This window comes from Pollachius pollachius (assembly GCF_949987615.1).
Source record: "Pollachius pollachius genome assembly, chromosome: 17".
NCBI lineage: Eukaryota > Metazoa > Chordata > Actinopteri > Gadiformes > Gadidae > Pollachius > Pollachius pollachius.
The window spans coordinates 19,074,513-19,094,124 of NC_136950.1; the positions used below are offsets into that span (position 1 = coordinate 19,074,513).

At 42.4% G+C, this 19,612-nt stretch overlaps 1 pseudogene across 1 annotated transcript; it reads right to left on the reverse strand.

The window, feature by feature from the left end:
• Nucleotides 1-905: 905 nt before the first annotated feature.
• On the reverse strand, nucleotides 906-18,942 carry LOC307088409 (annotated as a pseudogene). Its single transcript has 4 exons — nucleotides 18,864-18,942; nucleotides 18,626-18,734; nucleotides 18,376-18,451; nucleotides 906-990 (listed from the first exon to the last, which is right to left on the reverse strand). The product of its transcript is annotated as an uncharacterized misc_RNA (transcript).
• Nucleotides 18,943-19,612: the final 670 nt, after the last annotated feature.

Genomic DNA, 19,612 nt, shown 5'->3' on the forward strand with positions numbered 1-19,612 from the left:
CCACTGGCTCCCTGTAATAGCTCGCATCAGATTCAAGATGATGGTACTGGCATACAAGGCAGTCGATGGAACTGCCCCTGCCTACCTCCAAGCATTAGTAAAGCCACACACCCCAGCTCGATCCCTCCGCTCAACTACCTCAGTTGGACGTCTGGTACCGCCATCGCTAAGAGCAAGCAAAGGTCGATCAGCAAAGTCACAACTTTTCGCTGTTTTGGGACCTCAGTGGTGGAACGAGCTCCCTACCGATGTTATGACCGCAGAGTCGCTCACCAGCTTCCGCAAAAGACTCAAAACTCACCTGTTCAGAGTTCATCTCGACTCTGCATAGAAACCAATGCACAGCCACCATTGAATGTTGTACGTCCTGGCACTTGTACATTACACTTATTCAAGGTACTTAATTGTGTAGCATCTACAGTAGCTGCTATCGCTGCTTTACACGGAGAATGGGTTAGCCTAGCGATTGTAATACTTGCACTTGGTTCTATGAACGTCTTTACTGTACCGACAGCGATATATTGTTTCACTTCTTATGACAAATGTACTTATTGTAACAAATGCACTTATTGTAAGTCGCTTTGGATAAAAGCGACTGCTAAATGTCCTAAATGTAAATGTAAATGTAAATGTAGAATAGGATTAGGGCCACAAGTGATTATTTGTTTTGAGTTCTGACTTCAAACTCAGAAATCATTAAAAATAGATTCTCATGTGGCCCTAAACCACTTCCGCAAAAATGCTTGTATATCTGGAGTTCTCTAAATTAATTGAAAAAAGGTTCTAGCAGTTCATTGTTTTCCTCTTCAAATGTATGTGGTCAGCCATCTTGGAGCTCATTGGCCTACGCTGAATAAGATGCATTTCTATTGGACGGTATAATGCGTTGAGGGTGTGCCGGTGGTTCACTCCAATGGTGGAGGAGAGGAGCTGGAGGTGATGAGCTTCAGGAGGGAGGGGGTGGAGGCCAATTTTGCTCTTTTTTATGCCCTGTGAAACACAAACACAGAAACTTACATTTAATTTTTCATAAAATGTGTGTGAATGAATGAGTGTTGTCGTGTTCTTGAAGAAAGTAGTTCAATCCGGGTCGCTTTTAACTCACTTTATTTGTTAAAGTATTTTGGTATGGTAACTATGAAGCAAAAGGAGGGAATTGTATTTAACACGCGTGGAGAGAAATACCACAGCACTATCTTCCAGCCCCGGGGGGCTTCCCCCGGGGCTCTCAACGGGTCTGCCATATGTCTCTGTCCTCATCTTACTCCCGCTCCCCGCTTGTTTCAAGTAGGCGTGGCCTATTTGAAGTAGGCGTGGCCTATGTGACGTATTGGCTCCGGCTTCCTCACCTGTCTAAAGGTACTGCCATCTGTGGCTGGAGTAGTTATTGCAGCTTATATGTCGGTCCTGCTCCCCTTGTGGCTATGTGGAGGTAATGCAGCTTGTGTGTTCAAGCCTGCTTCCTTGTGGCTATGTGGGGGCAGCTTATGTGCTTAAAATACGTAACAATCCCTCCTTGGTCATCTCAGATGACCATTCTATAAGATTTTAAGCCATAAGCAACATTTACCACACCGAAAACAGTCAAAATAGGAAAAAATCATCAACACCACCGACCGAGGTGGAAAGACTCCATAGGGGAGATAAAACCACAACGCGTCTCCCTAATTCTGAAACGGCATTCACCTTGGTGGGTCTCAAAGGCAATACAGGTCATTGTCAACAATACAACAATACGCATATTACCTGGTTGCCATACAATAATATAGTCATAAGGGCACATAGATAAATGCATTCATAGAAATCCAAACTAATACTTCTGGTTATATGTGACAAAGTTATACATTTTCAGAACGCGAGAGAAAAATTTGCACCTTTCATAATAAGTGAAAGGTGCAAAAATAAGTGACAGTTATAAATTTACAGCATGCATTAAAAGCAGTGTTGGGCAATTTACTTTAAATTAGTAACTTAGTTACAGTTACTAGTTACTTCTTTCAAAAGTAACTCAGTTACTTTACTTTTTCAGTTACTCGTTACTTTCAAGGTAACTAGTTACTAGGGAAAGTAACTTTTTTTGTTTCTGAATTATCTTATTAATGTGTTAATGTGGCAAAGGACCTCCCTAACTGGATGGTTAGGGAGGCTGCCAGTCCTCTGGCTTGCGTACATGTAAGTCCTATCCTACCACAAGCGCAATGCGCCACCTAGTGACCTGAACGTGCCATAGCAGTGTAGTAGTGTGAGTGCAAATGAATGAAATATTTCCATTGTTTCCAACTGTTTCCAACCCTCTACAAATGCACACACCAATTATTTGAAACATTGAAACAGGTACAAAGTATAGTTTTGGCAGTGCAAAAATTAAACTGTGCCTCCGACCATTTAGCAACTGTAGGACTCAGTAATAGTGCAAAACTGACACAATAGATGTTTACAATGTAAACACAGTGAGGTTTATCCGTTCTTTGTAACCTTAACTCAAAACAGCTAAACTCCACCAACTGGAGACCTCATCATCAATAATGATGGGCAAACTTAAAAGTCTTTTCAGCCTCACAAAGAGAAACTAAATAAATAAAAAGTACTTTCAGCCTCACAAACATAGTTAATGTTTAACAAAAATAATATTTCCTCCACTCTGGCCATTTAGATAAATAAAACAACTGATGAAATCAATAATGGTGGATAAAGTGCTTTAGTAGTCTATGTTAGTATGTCTATGTCTATATCAGTCTTTGTCCATACATCTCCATCATTTGTTTAGCTGTGTCTGGGTTATAGACTGTGCAACAGGCTTTGTAAAATCAAGCTTTCGTTGTTTGGCTGGAGTGGCTTCTCCTTTAGCGTCGGTGGAGCTGACGTTAGCAGCAGCATCACCTGTGTTACCTTCAGGGTGTTTTTCAACTAGCTTGGTAGATGCGTGTTGTTTCTGAAGATGTTTCATCAGATTAGAATTGCTAGTTTTTGATGTAGCTAGAGTTTTCGAACCTCCACATAGATGACAGGTCACCAAAATATTCCTTATGTCTTTTACCGTCAGAAAGGAAAAAGAATGTGCATATTTCCATGAGAAATACAACGCCTTGACTGTCGTCGACTGCCGCCATTGTTTTAATTCATTTACTTGCGTGTCGCTGCGTCACGTGAGTCACGTCCGCTTCACGTCCACCACGGAAACTGTAGTCCTGGGTTATGCACGTGAATTAACGAGTAACGAGCCTGTTTAAATCGCAGTAACGATTAACGCGTTACTGATTTTGACAAAGTAATTAGTTACAGTGCTCGTTACCGCAAAAGTAACGTAGTTACTGTAACGTGTTACTTAATAACGCGTTAGTCCCAACACTGGTGGTAATCTATCAATTTAAATTCCTTAGGATTGCATAAATAAGTGGTCGCGGTCGTGCCATGTCACATGCGTCTCTGCGGTCCCCAGGGGAAAGGAAAACAGGCCCAAACCAACAGAAAATAACACAGGAACAGATTGCACCACCAACCACAAAGGTTTACATTTTAGATGACCCTGCAGAACAGGGATGGACTGGGACAAAAATTTGGCCCGGGACTTTGGGATGGAGAGGCCTTTTATGAGACCGCGGGAATAGCGTGCGTAGAATTTTGCCACGGTGTAAAATAATAAAAACTAGTCCTTATCCGTGGATATGTGCATTGCAACTGCATGTCAATGTTGGGATGTGCATGTGTTTAGAATATTGTGAAATATTTTATAAGCAATCTTGTCCATGTACAAAATATTAGAAATTGCATGTGCCTAGAAAGGTAAATCAAAGCTGAAAATGATCTAAATAGTGCAAGATACAATTATTTTAGTGGAAAACAATTGTCATACACATACACATTGTCTGCTGGTTACTGCTTCACATAAATCACTAATCAAGCTTTTTTTTAACCAACGTTTGCATTGACAAATTAGAAAAATGGCTCTGTCAGTCTCTGGCCAGGTATATATTGAGGGGCTATGCAACATTTCAGAGTGATAGGTCAAGCCATTTAGGAGAAAAATTAGGACACACACACAGACAGACAGACTTTCCTTAATTGATATAGTTGGATTTATATAGTTAGAGAAAACAAACAGCTGGTCATCAAAATAATCTGGATGTAGAACTCGCTCTGCTTCCTCTCTGCTGGACCCTGAATCCGCCGGTGTAGAGCTACATCTGCATGAAAATGACAAGTAACAAATATTTTTAATTTAGCAGGCCAATACATTAAAGGCAATAGTGGAAATTCTCTTAATTTATGTTTTTTTATAATTTCAAACGTAATCTTATGTTTTAATTCCTATTCATAAAACAAAAAAAAAACAGACTGTCCTACCTCACATCATCAGCAAGCGCTGGAGCACTTCACTGGTCTCAGCAACTTTGTCAATGACCTCATCGTTGTCTAGAGACATCAGGATCTCTTTTTCGGTGCACATTATAATGAAGGCCTCAAGACGATCCTGTGTCAAGGTGGTTCTCAGTCTGTTCTTCACAAACTTTAATGTTGAGAAGGTCCTCTCACAGGCCACTTGGCTGAAGGAGAGTGTCAGCAGGAACTTGTAGGCCAATCCAATGACATGATAGGAACCAGTCAGAAGGTTGTATTTGGAAAGGACCCGATACACACAAATTGCACAGTCTTTACAGGAGGTGCAGCTGTTGACTGTGAGCTCCAGGCCATCTCCATCTTTGGTATGCTCTGCTGCAGTCCTGACAGTGTAGGACTCCAAATGGGGCAACTTTATTCTCTCCCATTGGTTGGCCAGATTATAGAGCTCGGCAAGGGCGTAACTTTGGGTCTACCTTTGGGGGGGTTAAACTCGCGGCATATTTATTTAATCAATCATCTTCTTGTGTAAAAGGTAACATGCCAATTTGCCGTTCCTGTATTAGAAATACATTGCGATACCTTTACTGATTTTGGCTTCTTTTTGACTATTTATGCCATAATGACACAGTAGTAAAATTCAGTGTTTAAGCATTAGTCAGCAGTGGCAGCTTCCACTTAATTGATTTTGTGTGTGTCTATCTTATGAAAAAAACACGCAAGAACTTAAAGATTAATCAATTGCATCACTGTATTATTGACACCTACATCCAGCAAATTCACACAATTCAATACAAATGCACAATTCAATAAACATATTGTCGGGCATCACCAGCTCAAACTATCAACATCTAAACAAAAGCAGGTAAATACAAAAGAAGTATAAAAGCATTTCACATAAAAGCACCAAACACCTGTTTGCGTCTTGGTGTAAAAGAAATGAACTGTGCACAAATTGACTTCTTAGTTAAGAGGTCCAATTTGTCCTGATGGATGTTGCACACTGCAACATGGTTCAGCCTCTGCTGTGACATACTTGTGCGTAACCAAGTTTTTAATCGTCGAAGAGCACTAAAGCTCCTCTCTGCCTCAGAGGACGAGACTGGTACCACAAGGAGTAATCTCATCAGAGTTTCGACTTCGGTAAATAATCCTCGCACCTCTGCTGGCAACTCTCTGATAATGTGTGTAGCCTCTCCACAGGAACGGTACATGTAATTGTGTTTGAACATCGGTAGCTGGATTTCCAGCAGCTGGGCATTAATTGCTGGGTAGTCATGAACCACCGGATCAATATTTCCAGAAAGCAAGGTGTTCTCCAGCTTTTGGAGGGTAAGAAGACCACCCTGCTGGAAACGTTCAGTGAACTGTGTGTGAATGGTGTCAAGTACCTTATAAAACTCAACTCTGTAATATTCTATAGGAGTTTTAGGACTGAATCCACTTGATTCTCCATAGCACTTGGGTGGTTGTCGAACTCTTGGCATTGTTATGGGTTCTAAGTCTACAGAATTCACAACTGTAGATGCCCTCTCAAAAAGGTGTTGGAAGGCCTCATCACTCCTCTTGCCATTGAGAGTAGACTGAACCTTACAAACAGCAGCCCGCATACCAGAAACAGTCTCTGTCCTTCTCTGAAGAGACCTGTTGAGACACTCTAGCTCTCCAATAACTGCTTGTGCCATCACAAGACCAACTACAGTGCTGCCTCTCATAAACTGCTGAAATAGACCATTTGCAGTGGTTGCAGTGGGAGAGTTAGTCCCTGCCATTTCCTCTAAGGCAGTGAGGATTGAGTCATACTGTGTTAAAACAGAATGGATGGCACCGTGTCTGACGGTCCACCTAGTAGCACAAAGTGGTTTCAGGGCACTTGAGGTTCCGTGGTCAGATATCGCTATCGTATGAAACATATGTTTGAATTTGCCAGACTGTCCACACAAAACTCCTAATTGATGAACCCAGTCAAGGGCATCTCGCACAACTATAGAAGCTGTGCATGCCTTCTGTGCTATCAAATTAACACAGTGTGCTCCACAGTGCACATACAAAGCAAGTGGTTGTTTCTTCCTAATGTGAGCCTGTGTTCCAGAATATTTGCCAGACATATTTGCTGCGCCATCATATGTCTGCCCACGCAGAGCTGACAATGGCAAATTTAGTCTGCAGATAACATCTAATACTACATTTGCAAGAGATTCTCCTGTGGTCTCATGCACTGAATACATCCCAATGAATTCCTCATGAGGATTTAAGTCATGATCCACATAACGAAGACATACAGATTCTTGTTCTTGACCTGATATGTCTTGTGTCCCATCAACAATCAAGGCAAACTGTGTGACTGGGAGGCATCTAATAGTGTCAGCTATTCCTCTTATAATGTCTTTGCTCATTATGCCTAGTACCTCGTTTTGAATGAGAGGACTTGTGTAATCCTGCTTGCGTGTCTCTAACCACTTCTGAAAAGCAGGGTCATCCTCTGCCTTTTCTTTCAGATGTTGGGATAGATTACCCTTCTCTTCCACATGACCTCGTAGCGGTAAACCTTGCCTAGCTAAGTATTTGATTGAGCCTACAATCTTCATCAATCCATACCTTGCTTCCTCCTGTTGTCTGGCAACAGCTGAAGAAAGCTGTGAAGCTATAGTGTTACCTTTTTGTGCACAGATGTTCACGGCATGGATATGCAACTGACTTTTTGCATGTTGTGAGAACTTCTGGATAGCTTTTTTCCAATTTCTAAAGCCTACACTCACAAAGGCAGGGTCACACTTGCTTGCATATGTTGGCTGATTCAAAAAAACCTTGGCACAGTGAAAACATATGACTCCTTGTAAAGTGGCACTGTAATGTAACCAAGGAAAAGTTTTGAACCATTTCTCTTGAAAAGACAACACACAGTTATCTCGCTTCTGCACTACTATAAGCTTAGGGTCAGGTTGTGCAGGCTTTGTGCAGGTGAGGATGTCTGAAACATCAAATCCCTGGGGCTCAATATCCTGTAACATATGACATGAAAACTTGTCACTCTCTGAAATAACAATCCTATTAAATGAATGTATTGATCAATAATGCTCTTCACAGCTAAATTATGTTCCCTTGTATTCTCACCTGCTCATTTGCCTGACTGCTGCCCTCATCATGTGACCCTCTGTGGGGAAACCACAGCAACCAAATTACTTACTTTACACAAGATCTCTCATTCAAAACTAAATACTAGGCACAATGAGCAATGTCAAGATAAGTCAGCACTTTTTGAAAGGGCATCTACAGTTTTATTTACACTTAAAACCCGTAACTGGGATTCTGGGATTCCTCAGAATTAAGAGTATGTTACAAATTAAATTAATTATTATTCATATTATTATTATAACAATGCCTAGAGTTTGACAACCCCCCAAGTGCTATAGTAGAGAATCAAGTGGTTTCAGTCCTTAAACTCTTATGGAATACTACAGAGTAGTATGCAGTTCAGTGTTCTGACAGTGTATGGCATGCACAATTTTGTTTGAGGTCTCTTACCTGGTCATCTGTGCCTCCTGCGCTGCCTGTCTCTGTGCTCTCTCTCCCTCACTTTGGCCATCTGACCCTTTGTCGCCTCCTCTGTCTCCTTCTTCTTCTCTCTCTCTCTGGTCACCTGACCCTCTGTCTCCTCCTCGCTCTCCTTCAATTGCTCTGTCACCTCCTCTGTCTCCTTCTTCTCTCTCTCTCTGGTCACCTGACCCTCTGTCGCCTCCTCGCTCTCTTTCAATTGCTCTGTCACCTCCTCTGTCTCCTTCTTCTCTCTCTCTCTGGTCACCTGACCCTCTGTCGCCTCCTCGCTCTCCTTCAATTGCTCTGTCGCCTTCTCTCTCTTTCTGGTCACCTGTCCCTCTGTCGCCTCCTCTCTCTCCTTCAATTGCTCTGTTGCCTCCTCTGTCTTCTTCTTCTCTCTCTTTCTGGTCACCTGACCCTCTGTCGCCTCCTTGGCCATTTCCCTCTCTTTCCCTCTTCTCCTGATATATAAAAAAATATTAAATGGGTTGAGAGGTGGTATCGATATCAGTTTTGGAGAATATGTGTTCCCTCACCAAAAAGTTGTAAAGCATTTTAAACTCCTTTTGCCCACTTACTAGCACATTTAGACTGCTACACATTTTTGTATAAAATAATAATAATACCATTATTATTATTATTATTATTATTAATAATAATAATAACAATAATGCTGTTTCAATGTTTCCTACGAGCAAGCCTACTCACACGCACCGTCATTAACCGTTGTGTGTGTGTGTATGTGTGTGTACAGTACAGGAGTGCACGCTCAAAAGGAGTGGTGTAACCTCTGAACTAGCCCACAGGAGCTAGCTGTCAATGGATGACATCTCTAAGTAAATTAATGCATTCCCCCAAAAAACTGTATGTGTGACTGTATGGGAGCAAACAGCAATTTGGTCTCTGTACTCACATTGCATTTTACCCACCCGTAACCGAGTACGTTTGAGGCAGTGGGTTCTAGAATCTTAGTTTGAGGACGTCTATCGATGCCATTACAACGTAGCCTATGCTAATCATATAAAGTTCACATAGTTAGCTAGCTAGCTCTTACAAAGCGGGAAATAAATATCTGGCATGAATCAGGAATTATTCAGATCGTCTGGTTTTACTGCACATAGCACACCAACGATACTGTTTGAATGTGAAATTATGCTCTCAATCGAAAATTATTTTGTTTCTCCACTGATACCTCTTTATTTTGAGGGTTTATGGGGAAAGTGAAGGTCCCTCTCCACTTTAAATGGAGGCGTAAACTATCCAGGTAGTGAAAAAATATAGAGTGGATGATAACACCTAACTTAACAATACGGATATTTACCTCCTTATCGTCAGGATTTTTACTCCTTTTGGCTTTTGGCTCCTTTGACGACCAACAATTAAAAATTGTTGTCTGGCCCTGGCTGCCTTTCAGTGTCCTTTTCATATCCATTCATAGTTAGCATTAGTCTTCTCTTACTATTCACCCCAGCGACCTTGCGAAATAGTTCGGGTAATACCAAGTAGTCGATGGGCTGGGGGGGGGGGGGTACATTATAGATTATCAAAACATGATACTATCTTGCTGACAAATTAAATTAATAAAGAAAACAAACAAGGTATTAATTCAGAATATTTAATTTTTTTGTTCATCTGAATTATGTGTGATGATATTGAGGGGGTTATATTAGCTGGATCTGATTATTGAGGGGGTTATAACCCCTCTAACCCCCCCGTAAATTACGCCTATGGAGCTCGGCCTTGAGCCTTCCAGGTGTGGCTCTGTCGTCAAATCTCAGGAGACATCGACTGAGTTGTTCCAGGGATTCAGATGGGAGGTTCTTAACTCTCAATGTGTAAAAGTTCCTTGGGTCGAGGCAGGCAAAATCATCATAAAGGGCTCCATTTGCAGAGTAGCGTGTTTGGATGTTCTCAGTCACTGTATCCAAAATGATGTTGTGTACCTTGATCCTGTACTGATCATCTGCACTCAATATGTGTTCTTCCTCTGCTTCTTCACCTGGCATGGTCTTTTTCTTTTTGATTTTTCTTTGAGGGAGAGCGGCCTGTACCACCTCAGATTCAGATTCGTTTTCCTCCAGCTTATCGTTAGCCCACTCAACAAAGACCTTAGCGGCTTTTGTCACGGCATCCATGTCCCTTGTGCATTTTTTTAGGCTGTCATGGGCCCCCATTACTAGGCGATGCGCAGTGATTAGGTCCATGCCACTGGTCTGCAGGTAGTTGGAGAGTGGGGAGGTGATCTCAAATATCCTAAGAAATATTTGTGCAGTCAGGATTGTCTCATGCTTCAAAAAGGACTCAAAGTAACCCTTTGCTTTTGCTCTGACAGGTGGTTTCATTGATTTATCCTCCACTATCCTCTTCAGTGTTAGGATTAAGTCCACGAACAAGGCATTGTCAGGGTTACCAAAATAGCCAAATATTTTGCTGAGAGCCTGGTCCTTTGCCCACCACCTAGTTTCTCCAATTGGAGACAGCCTTTTGTGTCGCTTGTCATCACTCACCTTCTCCCAGACATTCATACGCTTGTATGAATCTTTAATAAATACAGCTACATCATTTATAATAGAAAAAAGAGATGCACTTTCGATAACAATGCCTGTGGTGTCTCCCAAAACCAGATTAAGCACATGTGCATAGCACCAGATGTGCACCTGATTAGGAGACTCTGATGAGAGTAAGGTAGAGAACCCCTTGTATTGGCCTTGCATGTTTGCTGCACCATCAGTTGAGTTGCCTACACAGTTCTGAAGATCAATATCCACCTTTGACAGAGTTTCTTTAAGTAGCTCCACAAAATATTCTCCAGTTGATGACTCACATTGAACCACACCTATGAGCCTCTCCTGAACTTCATCATTGACATATCTGAGGATTACAGCACACTGGTCTGTGGAAGTAACATCCTGTGTGGTGTCAATCTGCACAGTAAACATCCCTGCCGCTCTTACCTCCCTAGATATGCTCTCCTTAATTAAGTGACTGATGACGTCAATGATTTTGTTGACAGAGGATTTAGAGAGCAGTGTTACCAGGGATCCTCTGCCTTTTGCACCACTGTCATGTAGGCTTTTGCTTTTTTGAACACATTCCTTCACATGTTCTTGGAGCGAGACATCAAATTTGCTTAATAGAAGATAATAATAGAATTCAGTGCCTCTATAGCTTAGACCACACTTCCCTAAAACTTTGATCACTTCTATTACACGATCCATGACTTGGCGTTTCTTCCTGACCTGATCACGGTGCAGAGAGATTTGTTTCCCACAAAGTAGGCTTGCTATGTCTGCTTGGCTGGCTTTCATAAAATATGCCTCTGCACTATCTCTATGGACTTGGTTTCTTTCATTCTCTTCTATTCTTTGATGAACATGCTTCCAGGCTGTCATCCCCCCCTTAATAAATGTGCTGTAACTTGCAGATGGCTTTGCATAGGCCAAACATACTGAACAGTACAGAGAGTTGTCTCTTTGACAGTATGTGAGCCACTTTCTGTTAATGCCATCTTTCGTCTCATAGATGCTCACACCTTTTCTGGGGGGTTGTTGAGGGTGGAAGTTAAAAAATGTGGAAAAATCTTTTGAGGCTGGGCGGTCAAAAAAAGGAAATCCCTCATCCTCATCTGGGTGAATAGCTAGCTCAACTTCCCCTTTGCTGGACCGTGACTCTGCCTGGGTTGACTGTAGAGCTACATCTGCAATAGTGGATATTCTTTAATTTATGTTTTTTATCATTTCAAACATAATCTTGTTTTTATTTATATTCATAAAAAAATTGCCCTTGAACCTTTCACTATTTCTTTGCTGGTTTCTGCTCCATACTCCTCCTTCTCCTCCACCTCCTCATCACCACCATGCCTGGAGTCACCCTGTGTCGCAGCATCACCTCCGCTTTCACTGGACTTGACTAATAACAATAATAATAATAAAAGTTAAGAGACTATAATTGTTAAACTTACTTTTAGCTCTATATATAATAGTATATAATATAATATATAATATCACGGCCAAAAGCTGTGTGCGCCTCCAGATGATATTGTAGCGTCACAAGGTTTGGGAGATGGGGGCGGGCCGGGGTTTGTTGTGCGTTGCTGTGGTTACCGGTGTTGAAGTGTTAGCGGTGGTATCTAATAAATCGCTTTCTAATCAATACTTCATTCACTGCCTCTTCCGTGGTCATTACAATATTATGAATAGTTCTCCGGCGTCTCTGGTACTTCCATAATTAGTTTAAGTCATTATTATATTGCCAAACATGCTCGCTAGTGCGCCTGTCATAGCTATGCTGCTGTGTCCTGTTCCCGCCTCACCGTTGGTCTCGCTGACAGGAGGGTCGTCGCCGTCAACCTTGGCTTTTCCACGGAAAAGGTCGGTTAATTTAACACATTTGGCTGCGTCTTGCTCTAACATTTTTTTCCTTTTCAACCTCAACTTCTGAGCGCCACCCAATTCTTTTTCCTCTCCACCACCTTTTTTCCCTTTTGACATTTTCGTATTTCTGTGTAACTTCTGTGAGATCAACGAGAAGTAAGTGACCCGGCCGTGCGTCAGGCTGAGCCAATCAGAAATGACAGACCGCGGAGCAGTCCAAGTTGGGAGGGGCAGTTCGGCCGCTCGCTTTGGCCGCTCGCTTTGCCCCCATACACTGTGGGGGTGCTCCCCCCTCTAAATTGACAGGAATACATCGGCCCCGTTTCACCGTCAGGCAAGACCTCCGTTTCGCGCTGTAAGCAAATATCCGGCAGCAGGCCACCCCAAATCACGGTTTACTTAACTTTTTCATTTTTTTTAACATCTTTTACAACAAAAATATATATATATAAATATATAATTAAAAATAATAATAATAATAATAATAATAATAATAATAATAATAATAATAATAATAAAAAAAATCTAAAAGAATTTCAGCCGGCCGGCTCGGCCTGAAATCGTCCGGCCGTTCGGGAAATCTCCCGAACCTCCCGATGGCCAGTCCGCCCCTGCTGCAGAATAACAGGGTGACAAGACCATACACGGAATAGTATCCAAAACCTAAGTTCATAAAGAAAAACGTAACATCTAGATTCTCGATCCCACTCAGGATGGATTTTGAATAAAATTGTATCATACTTATTTAGTCTAATTGTAAGTATTGCCAATTGTTATCTCTAGATTATACAATCACTTTTAATAAAATGTCTGTTATTACAGTTATCCCTCAGGAAATATCTAATTTGTGTTGTCATTTTGGTACTCAAACCTCGTCAGGTCTGTTGAACTGTGCATTTCTAACGTGCTTCCTCAGAGTCCCCTAAAGGGGGGGGGGGGGTTCTTCCGGTCCCTCTTTTGTGAGGCAGGATTACCCCAGAATTCTTTAACAAGAATCCCCAGCTCTGGTTACCCCTGGACTTCTGTGGACGAGCGGTATGCATGCTATGGACAACTTTAAAGGCTAATTGTTGATGTTATGGAGTCTAGATAATTGTCCCTAAATCCTGTGATCACCATGTAACTCTAATACTCCAATACAGGGATCTCCCTTGATTTATTACCCCTGGGTCGGTCCCTCCCTTGGTAGGTCCTCTTCCGGTTCTGGAATTCGGCTGTTCTAATTATTGAATACAAGATCATGCATGCATATTGGTGGTACGATATTGTATCTATTGCAATCGCTCCAACGGAGGCAGTAGTTGACCCGTGAACATGTCATGCAGTGTTATTCTGTGTTTGTTTTGTATGCAGTAGCTGATTAGTGCAGAAATTTACCCAATTAGATTCAATATTTTCAAAGAATGTATTTTAATTGAATTATAGAAGTTGAGCTCCTAACACCCTCCTTGTGCACTGGTGAAAAACATTTGCATTATTTATTAATTTAACCTATAATTTTAGTAGTTAATCCCCGTGTCTATTTTAACCATCCTGGTTCTCTAATAGTAATGTTCATAACACAAGTGTCTAGTGCACTCCTGTCATGATACACAAAACACACGAAAACATACAGACAGGCCCAGCAATCTGGAAAAAAGTAATGTTTGTGGGTGTTAGGCATTCTTCACTGCTTATACCACCACTTCCTGAAGAGAGAGAGAGAAGATTTAGAATAATGTAAACGATTAAAATGATGAGTGTTGGGCATCCTTCACTGCTTATATTGCCACTTCCCGAAGAGAAAAGAGAATACATTTAGAAAAAAAATGCAAACTTTTGCAGATTGTTAAAGCAATTAATATTGGTGAATCAAAAACACAGTAATTATGGTTTATTCAAAATACATGCGTGTTCTGCAGATATTGACTAGGGAATGGCTCCCCTTATCTCGAGTGTGGGGAAGAGAGAACATTAAGAAAAAAACCTTAAACTTGACTAACAATAGAAAGGGGTTCGGACTCCTTCTTTCAACTAAATGAATACTACTATCATCAACAGGGAGTGTTTGAGGGTACAAACTAGGTGTGTAAGGGTGGTGCTCCTTAGGTCGCAGGCCAGTATGATCTGCAGGGAACCCATCAGGTCCCTGCCTAATAGGTTGATGGGGTATGGGGGGTGTATAGGAACGAATGAGATCCTCTGTGTTCCAGTATGTATGTACAAGTCAAGTGGGGTTTTGAACGGCTGTTCCATGCGCGGAACCCTATTGTTGTAAGGCGTACTTGGGCTCGCCTGGTGGGGGCAGACACTTAAGGGGATTCTGGGGCTGGGTGTGGGGAAAGCAGTAGTTATTTGTTTCTTGGAAAGCAGGGAGTCGCCCAGTTGGGACTTATAATAGTCCTCTTCTTGTGGTACAGGGGGAGATGTTGAGATAGAACTGGGAATAGTTCTCTTATCAACCAGTGGTGGGAGGTGTTGAGAGGGGGGGGGGGGGCTTGGCTACAGAGACTACGAAAAACTCCAAATATGGCGGTGGGGGAAACTACAAACTTATCAATCGATGAAAGAAACTCCTCTGAGTTCTTTCTGTCCGGCTGAAATATGTGGTATTTTATGGCATAAGGCCACAACTTAATCACAATTTACACCCTCAACACACTCTGTGCTGTGTGTATATTTATATTTACACAAATAGCCCTATGAGATCCTCAGATGAAAGGGGTACTACAAATCTTTACTAATCTTTATCTTTACTAAAACCAGCCACAGAGAGAGAGAGATAGAGAGAGTGGTGTAGAGAGAGAGATGGGGGAAGGGGCAAAGGTGAGGAGGATATTTAAGGTCTAGGCCCAGATGGCGAGGAGAGGGGAGTGGGTTCACGAAGAGAGTATGGAGTGAGGCGGGGGAAAGGTGGGGTGGTGCTTTACGGGTTAAGGGGTCAGGAGGGGGGAGAGGGGGGTTTACGAGCGTAAAGGCTCTGGGGGGGGGGGGGGGGGGGGGGGGGGGATTCATCGTCTTTAATAACAAAATTCCAATAGACCTGAATGTAAAATGTAAGCATACAGTCTAGTGTGGTATCAGCGGATTGGCAGATAAGATAATAGCCACTCTGAACGTCAGCTATGGAGCTACTGCTTAGGAATACAGACCGTGCCGGCCTCAGGAAAGGACGGAAGAATGGGAGAAAAGAAAGATAGAAAAAATGAAAATAACGCCTTGTTATTTTTCTATTGTGACCCGATCTACACAGAGACCTACAGTAAAGGCTCGCACTCGGTCCGAAGAACAATCATACACGAAGAGTACTCAAAAGAATGTCCAGAGTGGAGCATGTTTGGCGCCCTTCTAATTTGATTAAATGGGGTTTTCCTACATGTACAATTTATGCTAAATTGTCACTAATGTGGGCTTGAAGTTGTACTGATACTGTTGACATGTATCTGGTTAATTTGGGGGAGTTTGTGTTAAATATAAAAAACGTCCTATGTTTTAAAGAGCCCTTGAACCCCTCAGTTTATTTTTATGGGTTTGGATTTGTTTAGGCAGGTGTCAATCATTTTATCTGTCATTGGGGATTAACCTGTCGGATTGTCGGAGGGGCGGGGTATAACAAAAAAGTCCGGGAATGAGGGAAAAAGAAGCTGTGAGAAGATGCTGAAGAGACTATGTTATGTCGGAGAAAGCTTAAAGTTGAAGAACAGTTATACTATTTACCGTTTGCAACCGGGCGTTTGCGTGAGTGTTTGTTCATTTTGTTAAAAGTGTAAACGAGCGTGCTTTAGAAGTGCGGCTTTTTGCTAAGGGGTTGACGCAGGACGGGACTGTTTTGCTAGCGGTTAGCATAACCAACTGCATGCACGGGAGAGGCCAGGACAAGGACGGACTTCTCCACGTGCTGCTGCCGAGGAGTTGGTGTTGGACCGAGCATCGAGACGGGTTCCTGATCGTGTTGCTTCTTCATGGAAGAGGTTGTCTTTCAAGGCTTTTACCGTGTCTTTTTGTCCTGATTCGGGTGTGAGTATAGACTTTTCTTTTGAAGAGGATTTCTTTATGAGCTCCAACAAGCGCGCCAACACTGGTACCAGTAACTGAACCTTTCAAAACCCCTGGGGTATTAGTATTTAGGGTTATAAATTGTGTTTTTCATGTGTTCATGAGTCAATCTAAAAGAACGGGAAAAAGAGAGCTGAGTTATATTGTTTAGAAATAAAACGGTCTAATATTGCTCTCAAATCTTGTCTTTCCAATGTTTTTTTCATGTTGATTGTATTGTTTCATCTTGAATAAGGGCTATAGTTACAGTTGAAATACACTGCATGGGAAATTAATGCTCATTACCAGTATAGTTACATTAATAAACTAACCAGGCCTAACCATAACCATAACCTAACCATCTTAGCCAGTCATCCATAAATTGTGTTTCGTGTACACCATCCAGAAAATATATTTCCTAGCTCTCACCATTTCACAACCCATGCAGTAACTTTTATATGTTAAAGGGACATTCTATAAAAGTAATTTATTCAAAACAGAATTGAGTGAGAGGGCTACACATGAAAGAAAAGTGTGAGCCTCTCTGTTGTGTTTGTGGTGGGGGGGGGGGGGGGCGGCAGAGTGGAGGCATCGAGGGGAAGATATGCGAGCTATGTGAAGGGAGGCAGGGATACAGCTTGCCTATCTCCAGAGAGAGAGAGAGACACAGAGAGAGAGAGAGAGAAGATAATATAACGTTAATGATCTTCCTCAATCCCACATTGAAACTGCGGCACAACATTCTCTTTTGTTGCCCAAAAATGTATGCATGTATGCATGCATCTTTTCTAGTTAGTACTTGGATAAACACATTGCGTTGAATTCCTGTGGGGAAAAAAACGGTTATTATTATCCACAGAGCATCAGTGGGGCATGTACTGCAACTATAACCAGCAACTACAGGAAAAATCAGTTACGTGCAGCCTTCAGCCTTGCCTGAGGAAATAAGGTTATTTACAAAAAGCGTTATGAATCATGCACATTGGCTTTCACCCTTGGTGTTAGAGGTTTATATTGCATTCACTACCTCCAGAGATGTGAATCTCAAACTAATGCCAGGCACTCGCGGTCTGCCGTATCATTTGGTAATGGTGTTTAACTTAAATGATCAGAGTGGTAATGTATTTGCGGTTGTGTAATATCTCCTCACGACACATTAAAAAAAAAACTGGTCGTGGTTGTAATATCTCCTCACAATCCCAAAAATAACCATAAGTTTTATGTCTCCTCACGGTACAAACATTAGGCCTATATTGGATGGATACAGTCTATCCACAATCCCATCAATACAATTCTGGCCCTTTGCGTCTTCAATATGATTATTTTAATTAGATCTCCTTCAGAGTTCTCCGTGACCGTTTAACTACGTCTGTTATGCTTTTGTAATCCCAGGGCCGGGACTGCGGAGCGCCGTGACTAGACGGTGGCCCGAACAACTCTTACACCTAAATATTCCTATATCTAATCCTATGCAGATTCAGTCTTTACGACAATAGGTTCTGCTTTCCTGATTTGTGTGGCCTGTGAAGAGTTGTTGAACGTCGCGGTGGCTGCGCGTCTCCGAGCCTCGGGCCTTGGCCTTTCTCAGAATCACGTACGGGGTAACCAAATTGTCGTGTTCTTGAAGAAAGTAGTTTAATCCGGGACGCTTTTAACTCACTTTTTCAATTTGTTAAAGTATTTCGGTATGGTTACTATGAAGCAAAAGGAGGGAATTGTATTTAACACGCGTGGAGAGAAATACCGCAGCACTATCTTCCAGCCCCGGGGAGCTTTCCCCGGGGCTCTCAACGGGGTTGCCATATGTCTCTGACCTCATCTGACTCCCGCTCCCCGTTTGTATCAAGTAGGCGTGGCCTATGTGAAGTAGGCGTGGCCTATGTGACGTATTGGCTCCGGCTTCCTCACCTGTCTAAAGGTGCTGCCATCTGTGGCTGGAGTAGTTATTAAAGCTTATATGTTGGTCCTGCTCCCCTGTGGCTATGTGGAGGTAATGCAGCTTGTTTGTTCGATCCTGCTTCCTTGTGGCTATGTGGGGGCAGCTTATGTGCTTAAAATACGTAACAGTGTGTGAATGAATTAGTGTGTGAGTGAGTTAGCGAGGGACACTTACTCAAGCTCCCCAACCTTTCCCTTCACCCAGTGCTCATCATGTTTGCAGCAGTACAAACGACCTCTCTGTTTGGAAACTACCCAAAACACAGACACACACCGTGAGTATTCTGAGCCATGGATGACACCCTATATGAGGTTAACACATCCTAACACACAAGTTTAATCGAAGACACACATCCTACCACATGGTCAAAGGTAGAGATGTTTCTTTTGAAGAACACATTCATTATATATGGCTGGTCACTTACATGACGGCATTGACACAGTGATAGTTTCTCTTTTGCACCATGTAGTCCACGATGGTTTCAGTGATCTGCTGTGTGGACACCTTGGTGCAGCATTCAAAGACCTTCTCAGCTGTTGAAGGAGAGACAGAAAGACGGTTAGTTTTCACGAACTTTCACATTGTAAGATGGCAGTCCATACTTTGGTTCTCGTGGCGTACCCTGAGAACCCAGGGCACCATCGTCACCATCCTCCCCTCACCTGCAGATCCTTGTCCGTTCAGAGCGACCACCACAGCCAGCAGCAGCAGGCTCTTCGTCACGGGGCCACAGGTCGTCATCTTCACTGGTTCTGATTGGCTGCTATTAACAATCAAGAGATCGACAGGAAGACGGCACAGAAGATCTGGTGTTAATGCTCTACTACCGTTAGACCGTTGGGCTGCCCTCTCTCAGCAGGACAGGGATATTTATATTGTGAAAAGGAGAAGTACTGGAGTTATGTCTCTCTCTCTCTCTTACTCTCTTTACACAAATCTGTAGATCTATATATATATTTATATGTGTATATATAGATATATCAAGATATTGATCTTTATGTTTCTCTCTCTATCTGTCTACCTATAACATGTCCCGACCCTTCCTAGGGAAGCCCTTTTCCGACCTATTCCTGACGCAACATCGGCCATGTTGGTTTTGCTGCGTCTTGAAAGAAGTGCATGTGGGTTTAGAACCAAAATGGCCGCTAGCTAAACAACCATGTAATCTTTTGTTAAGTTGACTGGCGACATTCAGACAGACGGAGAGACAGCCAAACAGACAGACACATGTTTTATCGGCCTCTTCCAGCAATAACACTCTGGTGCTCCAGCACTTAAACCAGTTATCGTCCACCTCTCGTCAAACCATCCGTTCACAGGAACACAGATGCTAATATCCTCATTAGCATAGCCAGTCCTTCAGACTGAGTTCAGGGTCACTCCCCACCCCCTCTGATTGACAGTGGCGGGA